Source organism: Bubalus bubalis, chromosome X, assembly GCF_019923935.1.
Source record: "Bubalus bubalis isolate 160015118507 breed Murrah chromosome X, NDDB_SH_1, whole genome shotgun sequence".
NCBI lineage: Eukaryota > Metazoa > Chordata > Mammalia > Artiodactyla > Bovidae > Bubalus > Bubalus bubalis.
Window position 1 is genome coordinate 35,252,252 of NC_059181.1, and position 13,028 is coordinate 35,265,279.

At 40.4% G+C, this 13,028-nt stretch overlaps 1 protein-coding gene across 2 annotated transcripts in view; it reads left to right on the forward strand.

Moving 5' to 3' along the window:
* The first annotated feature begins 1,736 nt into the window (after window positions 1-1,736).
* LOC102416591 (melanoma-associated antigen B16) overlaps window positions 1,737-13,028 on the forward strand; it is a 113,235-nt gene continuing 101,943 nt past the window's right edge. The window contains exons 1-2 of one of the 2 annotated variants that reach the window (XM_044936913.1): window positions 1,737-2,004; window positions 2,225-2,414. The gene's annotated coding sequence lies outside the window, so the exon portion shown is untranslated. The remainder of the gene's footprint in view (window positions 2,005-2,224; window positions 2,415-13,028) is intronic. The other variant, XM_025276636.2, reaches the window with a different exon arrangement.

The following is a 13,028-nucleotide window of genomic DNA, read 5'->3' on the forward strand; positions in this document are numbered from 1 at the left end:
AAGTGTGTGTCATAATGAATTAGCCATTCTACTAATTAGAAACTAAGTTGTTTCCCATTTAATATGGTTTATAGAACTGAAATCAACATTTTGGAAATGCATTACAGGGTACATGTGCATGCTTCCTCAAAGGAAATATATTGCAAAATGCAAATTGGGTTAAGATTGTATATTTTTATAAATATTGCCCAAATTTATTTCCAAAATTTTTCTTTTAGTTCTTAGTCTCACTAATTAATGTATTTTACCCATCCTTTAAATTGTAGTCAAACTTAAGAGTGAGAAAATAATGTCTCACTATTATTTTATATTGCCCTTTTTTTCTAATTAGGTTTAGCAGAAAATTATATTACAACCTCACTTATACTAAACTGAATTTATACAGTGATTTGCTGAATAACAGAATATTTCTTGGTATGCTTTAAAATTCTGATATGTCAACGTGGTATTTCTCCTTCATTTGAGAAACAAGGATTCGATCAGACTGACCAGGTGTCAAGGAAGAGGGCCAGACAGGAAAATCTTAATTATTGAGGATCCAAAAGGACAGCATTATCCAGAGTCTATGAGAGAAATCACATGCAAAGCAAGTCCAGGGACCCCAGGGTAAGATAGGTGTCAGGATTCTGAATCCAGAGTTCAGCATTATGTAGAGAAAGCACTGGAAGTAGAGAAGATGGGGAATCTGGGGATGGCAGGCAAGAAGGGAGGGTCCAGGACAAATTACATGAATAAGTTTGAAAGATCTCTGATCACCATTGCCAGCTGAGCAGTAGGGACATCTCAGTGCAGAGAGTCCACTGGACAAAAGGAATAGAGACAGAATGACAGCCACCTCACCTTAGAATACCCTCTCCATACCGGGAGGCAAGTGTCAGTATTCCAGAGCTGGGGGCTGTTTGTGTGTGTGCATGTACATTATTTTTTTACTATACGTACCATGTTGTACAGTAGGTCCTAGATCTTATCTTGCTTAACTGAAACTTTGTTGATCAGTAACTCCTCATTTACTTTTCTCCCCAGCCCCTGGCAACCATCATTCCACTCTTTAATTCTGTGAATTTGACTATTTTAAATGCCTCATGCAAATGGATTCATGCAACATTTCTGTAACTGGTTTATTTCATTTAGCATAATATCCCAGAGAAGGCAATGGCACCTCACTCCAGTACTCTTGCCTGGAAAATCCCATGGACGGAGGAGCCTGGTGGCTGCAGTCCATGGGGTCGCTAAGAGTCGAACCACAACTGAGCAACTTCACTTTCACTTTTCACTTTCATGCATTGGAGAAGGCAATGGCAACCCACTCCAGTGTTCTTGCCTGGAGAATCCCAGGGACGGGGGAGCCTGGTGGGCTGCCGTCTATGGGGTCGCACAGAGTCAGACACGACTGAAGCGACTTAGCAGCAGCAGCAGCATAATATCCATAATGCTCATCCATATTGTTGCCTTTGACAGGATTTTCTTCTGTTTTTAAGGCTGAATATTATTCTACTGTATGTATATACCATATACATTACTGACCGTTTACAGTTGGGCCCCCACAAGGGTTCTCCTGTCTAATGTCCTTCAAGCCAATAGAAGGAGGTGACATTCAGTTCAGAAGCAATGGAAAGCTGTATTCTTTAATTAAAAGGTGGAGAGGTATGAGCCCCTGCTCTTGAGCATGCTCTCCCTGACAGGCCAGGCCATGGGCGGGGCTGCTTTAATGGGATCAGCGAGGAAGGGTCAGAGTTCTCACGTGGCGGAGTGCTCTAGTGCTGGAGATCTCGCGAGATGGAGATCTCTTGAGGAGTTCTTGCAGGATAGCGGTGTTGCTTATGCTCCAGGTCCTAGCGGGCAGCACAGCGTTTCTGCTCACAACCCCGGAACAGGGGTCGGATGCAGCCACCTTGCACTAGAGAACCCTGGTCTGAAGAGCCAAGTGCGGGCTGCATGGGCTCTTCACATGGCACCCTATGAGCAAGAGAAAGAAGACAAAACACAGACGGGAAAAAAAAAAAGGTTAGACCCCATTGTATTGTCTAGATTGTGTTTCCCAGGAATTGTTAATAAGCTTTGCTGGTAACACATCCCTCCTCTGGCCTTTGGTGGGCTCCTTATTGTCAAGCGGCGCTGAGGGACGGTGGTTTGCCTTCTTTAACTGCTTTATACTGATTCATAGCCCGGGGAGAGGAGCGGAGCTTCTCCCCAGCTGCCTTTAGTTATGTTCGATTTTCCTTAGGTCTTAGCCCTGTTTGCGTCTCTGAGCGACCACCCTTGGAAGTTTTATAGATTCTAACCTTTTGGAGACAAAGGACACTCGACAGCTTAAGATACACGCGCAAATGTCAGCAAGAGAAGGATGGTTATTAAGGGGCCCAGGAAAAAGGCAGAAACCAGCAAGGCTGGGGAGGAGCTCTTTGACCCTTCAGGTAAGGCTAGCTGCCTTCTGTTTGCCAAGTTGCTGTTACCAGTGGCTCCTGCACACTTTCTTCAGTCAGGCCACTCACATTGAAGTAAAAGCAACATTGCGTATTGGTCAGTGCACAGACCCCTCCCTTGGCAGCTAACATCCTAAAATCTCTACTGCTGGGTGCAGCATATAAGCTTACTTATCATTCGCTGTTTTTTGGGAAAGGAGTTTTATGTAGGACAGAGTCTCCATGTGTGGTTTGTCCAGATTCCCTGGCTGACCAGTTGACATTGGAGGGCAACAGCCAGTAGATGGGCTTGTGCCCAGGCCATTTTATGCTGACTTTTCCTCCTCTGTGTCTCAGTTATTAAACACTCTGTGGGCAACCTTAACTGGGCAAGAGGTAGAGATATCTGGTTCTATTTCCAGTTTCTGAAGTTTATGCCTGATGTCAGGGACACTTTGAGAAATGAAATATGACCTCAGGATTGTGTCCCCTTCCAAAGACTCCGAGTCAGCTGTTACGTGGATTTGGAGGCATTCCCTAAGGCTCTAGCAATGCCAAAGGGTTTTCTGTTAGTTGCTGATTTCTTTTATCTATTCCAGTTGACAGATTTCTTTCCTGTTGCCTAGATTCCCTTTAGGATCATGTTTTTAAAATGAGTCCATCTTTCTTCCACCCTCTTTTTCATTGGTGGTCCCAGTTGAGTTCATTATCTGGGGGCACTTAATTCCAAGGTCTGAAAATGACACAAACTACATTGTTTCTATTCCCTTTGTCTCTTGCTCTGGGACTTTTAAAAAGACCATGGCCTTTTCTTTCCTGTTAGGAGTACATTGAGGAGGCCAGGTGGGGTCATGGATCCGAAAGATTCCCCTAATCAAATTCAGAAACCCTTCTGGATCTTACCTCCACCCTTACTATGACTTGTGTGGTTATAGAGATCAGAAGTGGTAAATGGATGTGTATACCTGGATGAGTCCTTCTCCATCAGGAAACTGCCTCAAAAGAAGTCCTTTTCCTTGTGGGTTGTTGGGCCCTGGCTGGTAATTAGAAGACCCAGTGACAGGCCAGCTTCTCACATCTCCTAGCAAGCATTGTAGGCAGGCTGTATTACATAGGAAAATTAAACATTTTCATACATGAAAAACTTCCAGTTCTGTAGGATGCACCTTAATTGGATGTGCTTAGGTATGATGGACGTTTGGTTCCCCATACCTTAGATGTTCTGTTTTGAATTCGTTACCAGTTACCAAGGGGGCAGCTGGAGTGATTTGTTGGCACACAAATGCCACGAGATTTGACCCAGATAAGATTTCGAATTCAGGAAATTTGGAACCAGCAAGCAAACTATTAATGGATTCCTCAAGAGACTGAAATAGACATGAAATGTGATAGAGTTGGGGGTCCTCTTTGAATTCATGGTGGCCTGTGCTTGAAATAGTCTGTTCTTCCTCAGTCAGAATGTCCCACAGGAGGATAGACGTGACTGCTTCCAGGCCAGAGTAGCTTAGTGATGTTCGTTTCAGACCACCTTGGTCTTTTAGGGAGTGGCACAGCTGTCTGAGACAGGGCTCTTCTCTTTCCTCCTTTTGGCCAAAGAGAACGAATTTTCAGACTTCTCACTCAGTGAGAAGGACCACTAAAAGCATGAAGGATTCCCATGGGACACTCACCAGATCACTGGAGCAGCTGGTATTTTGTGCAGATATTTTGAGGATAGCCTATGGAACCTTAGGGGTCAATAAAGAATCACCTTGTCTCACAAGCTAAGGGCAGGGGGAGGAGAGGTTGGGCAGTGGGTGTTTCCTGTTCTTGCCAGCAGCTTACTGGGCTTCCCAGTAACGGGGTTCCTGGTTTTGGCAGCAGCTCACAGGGCTCCCCAGCCCACTTCAGAGAAACTAGCACTGACCAGAAGAGGTCAAGTCACTGGTCACCTTCCTTGGGAACCTTTCACACTCTGGTGTCCCCAATGCCTTTTTCCTAAACTCAAATGGAGCATTTTCATTCCATTTTGTCATGTGGTCCTTATTACCTGGTCCTTGTCCTGGTCTCACCTCTTAGCTCACAGGGCTAGCCACTTTCCTTTACCAAACCAAAAGTGACTATGGAGAATGCTACTGTTGACCCCTGGAGGTTGGCAAGGAGAGCAAAAAGCCTTGGTTTGGTTGCCACTGCCTTTTGTACTTGGATTAAGAGGGCAATACTACTGGTGAGACAGTGGGCAAAATGGCCACAATTCCCTTTAGTCCACAGATCCTCACTTTTCCTGGTTGTCTGGCACTGTGGGAAGGCCAGTCAGGGGCAGTGGACTGGGAAGATACACATGAGTTTCCATCTCTAATCCCCAGTAATGACACAGTATGATTCCCTCAAGGGGTTACAGTCCAGATTATTCTGGGAGCTATGCTGCATGCACACCACACCTGACTGTTGAGTTGTTGAGCAGAGTTGCTCTGAATTCTGCCACCATTTTACCCCATCAGAGTGTAGTCAGAGGTCACAGTCAGTCATCCTCACTCAAACCTCCCAAAACCTCTGCCATCCTCCTTCTGGAACCTGGGTGAGCCCAGAGCCTAGCGGATAGCTGCAGGCAAAAAGGCCATGGTCCATCACACCTGGGTCACCAAAATTTGTTAACCTTTCAAGTTAGGTTTCAATAAGAATCCTCCTGCCCTGTGTCACTTGCTCCAACAGAAGGAGACCAAGTTTGGTTCAGAAGCAAAAGAAAGCTTTATTCTTTGATTAAAGAATGGAGATGTGAGCTCTTGCTCCAAAGTGAATGCTCTCCTGAAAAGGGCTGCTCCATAGGGTTCTCACCTGCGGAGGAAAGGCCGAGTCCTTGAGGGTCAGGCACAGCTATTTTCCTCAGGACATTTCAAACTGAAGTGCTGGGTGCTGCATCTCTGCACATGGTATGCCATTGCCATCTTGAATTGAGGTGTCCTATGAGGTACTTCTGCACAAAACATGCCAATTGGGGTATCAGGCACAGAGGTTCTGGACTAGGAGCTCTAATGTGATAGATTAGGATCAAGGCCTCTGCACAGGGCTTCCTGTAGGCAAGTGAAACTAGACTAACTACAAAAGAAGTTAAACTTTATCTTATCACCTAGATTCCATCTTATTTTTCCAGGGACCCAGTGGGCATTACTGATGACATAGTCTCTCTTCATTCATCCACCCAAGGATGTTTCTGTTGTTGCTGGGTGTTGTCTTATTGCTTGCTAGAGATGAGTATTTCTTTCTCTGTGAACAGTGGCCCTTCTTCCTTGACGCTGGGCCTATGTAATAATTGATATTGATAAGCAACAGGGAAGACAGGCCAGGAGTCCCACGAGTAGTGAATGTGGGTGTGCAGCTTCAATTATGTCTTGTTTTTCCACTTCTAAATTAGAGGGATACATGGATGCTAAGTACCTCAGTAACTCAACAGATGTGAGGGTGAGTGTGGATGATGTGTCTTCTGAATCAATCCAGATGGTGTCTTCAACTCAGACTTCTTTCTGTGGTTTCTGAGCCTTTGGCACACTAGAGAGTGGGTGTTCTGTCCTGGAGTAGGAAGTTGGCTCAAGGTATAACTGTTTGCAGATTGGATGCTGAACCCATGAAGATGGCACATGTTCTTAAATTGACTGGGATAATAAGGATGTGTGTAGTGCAACGTAAAAAGCATAATACATTGTCCTGTTGTACACACTCTCACCTCTAAAATGAAGAGCTTAGGGCCTGAGAATGAGATGTTCATTATGACATTCAGGGTGGTAGTTTCACATAGGAATTTTCAAGTTAGATGAGCAGCTTTGTTGCAGGAGAGGGAAATGTCACATCCTGGGACCCGCAGGAGTCCTTAGGACAGACTGCCAAGTGGCTTTGCACAGGAAAGAATTCAAGAGGGAGCCAAAGAAAGGCAAAAAAGAGTTTACTTGATAAAATAGAGGGATACACATTTCATAGGCAGAATACAGACCTTGGAAGGTGAGAGCAACCCCAGGGCATGGGGGTCATCTCAGAAAATGAGAGGGGCCCTAGGGCATGGGGTCACTGGTTTTTATGGGCTGAATAATTTTATATGCTAATGAGTAGAAGGAATATTCTTGCTATTTCAGGGAAGGGCAAGGATTTCCCAGGAATTGGGTCACTGCCCACTTTTTTTGCCTTTTATGGTTCATCTTGGAATTGTCATGGCATAAGGAGGAGTGATCTTGTAGTATTGTAATGAAGGTATAATGAGATAAAAGTCAATGACTGGACTCCTCTCAAAGCCACCTTCGTTTCAGCTGGTTCCAGGTTTTTATTGCATCCCAATAGCTGTGTCCCTTCCTCACTTATCCAGCGTTTGTGTCCTGTCCCTTTCCCTCCTGCCTCATCTGTAGTACTTCGTGTTTCTTCAGTGGAGGCAGAGGTGAGTCTCTACATTTTGAATTAGGGAATTTGAGCTTTAGTACTTTAATTGATTGATAGATTCCTTCACTCAAAAAACACTGATTATATGCCGATTGTGAAACATAGACAATGGGATCAGCATGTGTAGAAAAAGGAAATTAACTACTTTGACAGTTTCACAGGAACTCTGGCAACTTCTGAAAAAAAAAAATGTGTTACTAAAATTCCTACCTTCTTTTTCTTGAGTATTTGGGCATTTTTTTCTGCTCACTTACTTGTACACATCAGTTTAAAAGAGGACAAGGCTACCCCAGCAGGTTTGTTTTTTTTTTTCTTTCAATTAATTAGCTAGTTTTTTTCCTCTGGTGTTCATTAAGAGAGCAGGTATTTTAAACCTCAGACATTTATTTGCAGCATTATTTAGGCTGCTATTTCTATTTTCAGGAAGTTATGATAACCATACTAGACCCAACAGCAGTTCACTACTACTGTTTGATAGTCCATAACCACTCCTAAAACCTTAGGGAGGCCACTGTCTCATTGTGTCTGTGACACAAAGATGTTGTGCTCATCTGATTTCAAACTGTCCTGTCAATTATAATAGCAATTTCTTGATAGTTCTTTTTAATCTGTGTAAGGAGTTTGAAAGTGTTGGTAAGAATGACATTCTGCAACTTAGACACTACCACCTCATGGTATTGGTTCACAAGGGTAAATTGTGCCAAAGAATCTCTGCAATTTCAAATTAGTGATTTTCTTAAGTGAAATTTAATAACAAATGTAGTAACAAAATAATTCATGTTTGCCATTTTCATTCATTTCTAATTTTCTTCCTTTAAAGAATCTTACCTTACATTTATGTCTTCATAAAGATTATTGTCTCTATAATACATCTATATTCTTTAGGTCTAAACATTATTTCTAGTAAAAGGCTAAATAAATTATTAATCTAGTCAAATACACTTTCATTTGATTTTTATATCATAATTAAAATTTGTGTTTAAATGTTAACTAGCGTAAACTCTTGTGCTTATGAAACTTATCTTGAAGTCAAAAGTCACTGGAATGTAATTACAGCACTAAGGCTATTAGCATCCTCAGACCTTGAATGTGATTGCAGTTAGGGTATTAGTAAATAGTGCTAAAGAAATTTTCTTATAAGCTTTATATGTCTTCTTCTGACAAAAACAGAAAACTAAAATCAAGTACAAGAGAACACATTTTAATATTTCTTAGCAGAAAATGGGGAGGGAGATGCTTTTCCTCTCTAATCTGAGCCCTTTACTTTTTGAGACAAGAATTTTTTTTTTTTTTTTCCAATTTATAACTGAATCCTTTTCAGGCATTGCTCGCACCCTCTTGCAGCGTACACATTTTTTATTTTTCTCAAGGACATTACAGTTACAACTTAAAGTTCACCAGAACATACTTCCAAAGGCCAGTATGAACAAGTCTTCAACATGAGAATAAAATTATGTTATCCTAATAAAAATATGAATAAGAATACACAGAACAGCCTGAAGTAATGAACATGAATCGATCAAAATGGTAAAATATTTATAATACAAAATAAGATTATATTTTCCCATAATATGCTGAGGAAAAAAAATATGGTTGAAGATATTATAAAAACTAGTAGTGGGAAAGTGTTAGATAAATATAAGCAATTTAAAACCGTGTGCTAGAAAATATTTCTTAAGTCCTAATATGGAACAAATAATTTGGGAAAAAATGAGTTCAATGTACAAGATATTGTCCCATCATGGATGACACTTGGAAGCATTAACATAGTTATTTAGAAATGTTACCAGTACACCAGACTCAGAAATTTCATTTTCAATTTCTTCTGCAAGTTGACAAATGTATACTACCCTTTTAGTAGTTCCAATGTATACAAAAACCTTTAGAAATTAGGTGGCCCTGGTCAGGATACATCCCTTTTTAAAATCTTCATTTGAAAAACAATTTCTTCTAGTGTGTGAATGTCTAAAGAAAAGCTGAACACACTCAGATCACTAGATTCCCCTTTAAGTGTCAGTCCTTTCAAACATGAAATAGATCTCAACAAGCCCGGAGGGATTGGACCTTCAAAAGTACTAAACTGTCATTTCCTATGTCACCAGACTCCTTTAATTTTATGAATAACAATGGACCATGATTCATTGTTAGCGGTTATTGAATTTAAGTGTAAATGTTTCTTTTACTCTTATAAATCCTGTGTGTAGAAGAAGCATATTTGCTAAGTCATTCAACTTGAATAAAACTGTTTTGTATTAATAATTGTTGTTACTTTGGTCATATGAAGGAAATATCTAAAACACAACTTATATGCTTAAGTAACATGTATTTTGTTCCCAAAGGTACCCATGCCTGTCCCATCACACTGTTGTGTAGAGTACAGTTAAAGAATGTCACCTTCTTTGGCAGATGTATTGGGTAGGGCAAAAAGTTCATTCGGGTTTTCCTTAGCATCTTACAAAAAATCCAAACAAACTTTTTGGCCAACCCAATATTAGTAACAGTTCACACATGTAGGCAGAAAGCATGAGCATTGGGATTGGATTCAGGTCACAAATGTTAGTGCCCCACTTTTATAAAAGAAAAATATAAATTTAGAGGGTATACAAATTAGTTAAATGTATAAAAATGAGTTAAAACATGGCACTGAAACTTGTATAATATCTTATATGAAACGAATCGCCAGTCCAGGTTTGATGCATGATACTGGATGCTCAGGGCTGGTGCACTGAGACGACCCAGAGGGATGGTAAGGGGAGGGAGGTGGGAGGGGTGTTCAGGATGGGGAACATGTGTACACCCGTGGTGGATTCATGTTGATGTATGGCAAAACCAATACAATATTGTAAAGTAATTAGCCTCCAATTAAAATAAATAAATTTATATTTAAAAAATAGTATACCAAATATTGCACTATTTTTAAGTCAGTTATGGTCAATAGTGCTGGCCTATAGAAACAGCAAACTGCAAATTGAAGTAAATCAGAAGATGTTGCAGTATATATTGAAAGATTAGAATCACTAAAAGATAAATTATTTGTATTCTAAGGAGAACACTGATCTGACAGCCTCAAGGACTCTATAGCTAGTCAGAAGGCAGAATACTATTATAGACTCCAGAAACAGCTAAAGTGACAAAGACAGTATCCCTGCCTTATAGAATCATATAATGCAATAAAGTACGAATGGCAAGTAGATAAACTGTTGTGCAGTGAAGAAAGGATGGCAAGAGATTTTCAAGGAAAAGCCCCTCTGAGGAGGCTGTGTTTGAGATGTGCCTTGAAGAATGCTCAGATATTGAATAGGTTAAGTTTGGAGCAAGGAAAATTGTGAATTCTAACAGAAAGGAAAGGCTGTGTAATATAATACATAAAGATGTAAAGATTGTGTAAGCTGTATAAAGCACTTTAAGACAGGGAAATAGGTAAGCATGATGTTTGTTTAGGAAAGAAAAAGTATAATTTGAATCATGCATAAGATAAGAGGGGACAAGTCATGGGTGAAAAAACAAAATGTCAGCAGTTCAGTCGCTCAGTCGTGTCTGACTCTTTGTGACCCCATGAACCACAGCACGCCAGGCCTCCCTGTCCATCACCAACTCCTGGAGTTCACCCAAACCCATGTCCATCGAGTTGATGATGCCATCTAACCATCTCATCCTCTGTCGTCCCCTTCTCCTCCTGCCCTCAGTCTTTCCCAGCATCAGGGTCTTTTCCATTGAGTCAGTTCTTCACATCAGGTGGCCAAAGTATTGGAGTTTCAGCTTCAGCATCAGTCTCTCCAATGAACACCCAGGACTGATCTCCTTTAGAATGGACTGGTTGGATCTCCTTGCAGTCCGAGGGACTCTCAAGAGTCTTCTCTAACACCACAGTTCAAAAACTCCAATTCTTCGGCGCTCAGCTTTCTTTATAGTCCAACTCTCACATCCAAATATGACCACTGGAAAAACCATAGCCTTGACTAGACGGACCTTTGTTGGCAAGGTAAAGTCTTTGCTTTTTAATATGCTGTTTAGATTGGTCATAACTTTCCTTCCAAGGAGTAAGCATCTTTTAATTTCATGGAAAAAGTGTACACAAAAGTGTAGCAGGACCTTATTATGGAGGGCTGGATGGCAGAGGAAAGGACTTGATATGTGAACAAGAATAACAACATGAGTAACAGTTCAGGCAGATCAAACGAAGCCACTGGGGAAAGAAAGTACTTTCCCAGAAAAGACACACTGTAACAAGGTAGACATGATAATTATGTTAAAAACAAATTTGAGTAGGAATAAATTTGAGAAAAAAATCCAAAAGTGTATAGGAATACCAAACAGTAGGACCACACATAAATATAGCCACATGTAAGTTGGAGCCAAAAATATAATGAGGGTCAGGAAAAGGAAAGGTTCTTTCTATCAGTCTATGTAGTGACTAAAATCTCCTGGAAAAGGGTAGAGGGACTGGGGGAGGCTTATTCAGAGCAAAAAAAAAAAAAAAAAATATTGAGGTTGCTGTGAAGTAAGGATTAAGACACACATAGACACTGAATGAACCATCATCTCTCTGCACTTCCACGAAATGAAGATTTTCTATAAATTAAAAGCACACATATAGTCAAAGCTATGGTTTTTACAGTAGTCATGTATGGATGTGAGAGTTGGACCATAAAGAAGGCTGAGTGCCAAGAATTGATGCTTTTGAACTGTGGTGTTGGAGAAGACTCTTAAGAGTCCCTTGGACTGCAAGGAGATCACACCAGTCAATCGTAAAGGAAATCTCCAATACTTTGGCCACCTGATGCGAAGAGCTCACTCATTGGAAAAGACCTGATGCTGAGAAAGATTGAAGGCAGAAGAAGGGGGCAACAGAGGATAAGATGGTTGGATAGCATCACTGACTCAATGGACATAAATTTGAGCAAACTCCAGGAGATAGTGAAGGACAAGGAAGCCGGGCATGCTGCCGTTCATGGAGTCACAAAGAGTCAGACATGACTTAGTAACTGAACAAAAACAGACATTCAAATTAGCAACTGAAAATGATCTGGATCTGGCCTGGGAATGCAAATAGTAAAATGTTAGAGGAGACCTAAAGGGTCTTGTGGAAGGAATGCACTTGATGATGATGTTTGGTAGTAGTTATTGGAGAATAACACTATTCCCTCTGATAATCCAGTATTTCACACATCCTTATAAGCTCCTCTCCTTGTAAAGAAGAGAAGGGCTTGTTCTTTTCTTTTATTTATTTTTTTGGGGGGGCAGTGGTCAATAAGCAGTAAGGTTTACCAAGGCATTTTTAAGTGCCTGGAGAAGGGATTGTTGGTCAAAAATAAATGAATAAGGTAGCTCACCTGCTTCAACAGAGTAGAAAGCTGCTTATGATTATAGTTTAAGGAAAACTAAGAAATATACCAGGACCCCACAGTTTCTCATTAGTATTCTGTGATTCCATAGTTTTCATTAGAGACACTGTTAGGCAACAGACATAGATAGGTAAAAGATTTCAGAGAGGAACAGAATAAAAGAATTTGATTCTTTAGGCTACACTTTTGTAGCCTAAGAATGTTAATTTCAAAATTAAAATCTATGTCCCTGCTTAGCCCTTTGTGATGGACCAGCCTATAGGTCTGATCTAAAGAGTGCTGTTTGGGATGATAGGAAATGTGTTTATTGGGGAAATGGGAAAACTAGTAGCAAAACACTCTGGGCTCAAGCCTGGGGCTAATAAAATTCTTTTGAAACCTGTCTTAGTATACATGACTTAAAATAGATAACAATATAAAAATTATTTCAAAAACCAATCTTTAAAAATATATGAATATATGCAGTTATTTGATAAACGAAAAAAGTTTATCTCAAAGAGAAAATATACTTGATAATTAAGACAATAAAGTGAGTAACCTTGTTAAACTCTTTAAGTGAAAGAACGTTCATAAATTTTCTTTTTTCAATGACAAAAGCAAAAAAATTGACATTTTTGTCACTCCCACATTTAAAAAATGTTAGATCAAGTTTCTCCTAAACATTATTCACATGTGAAATATCTTTCAGAACATAAAATTCCCAGTCTCTCTTTATCCAGAAAAAATGTAGTTGTTTAGATCTTTATTTTTTTTCTCCTAAAGATAGTGTTTTGCTATTGGCCTCATGAAAGACAGAATTACAACAACACATGATGGGGGAGGGGGGAACCTCATAATAGAAAAGATCCTGGAGTCAAAAATCTGATAAACTAGATGTAAG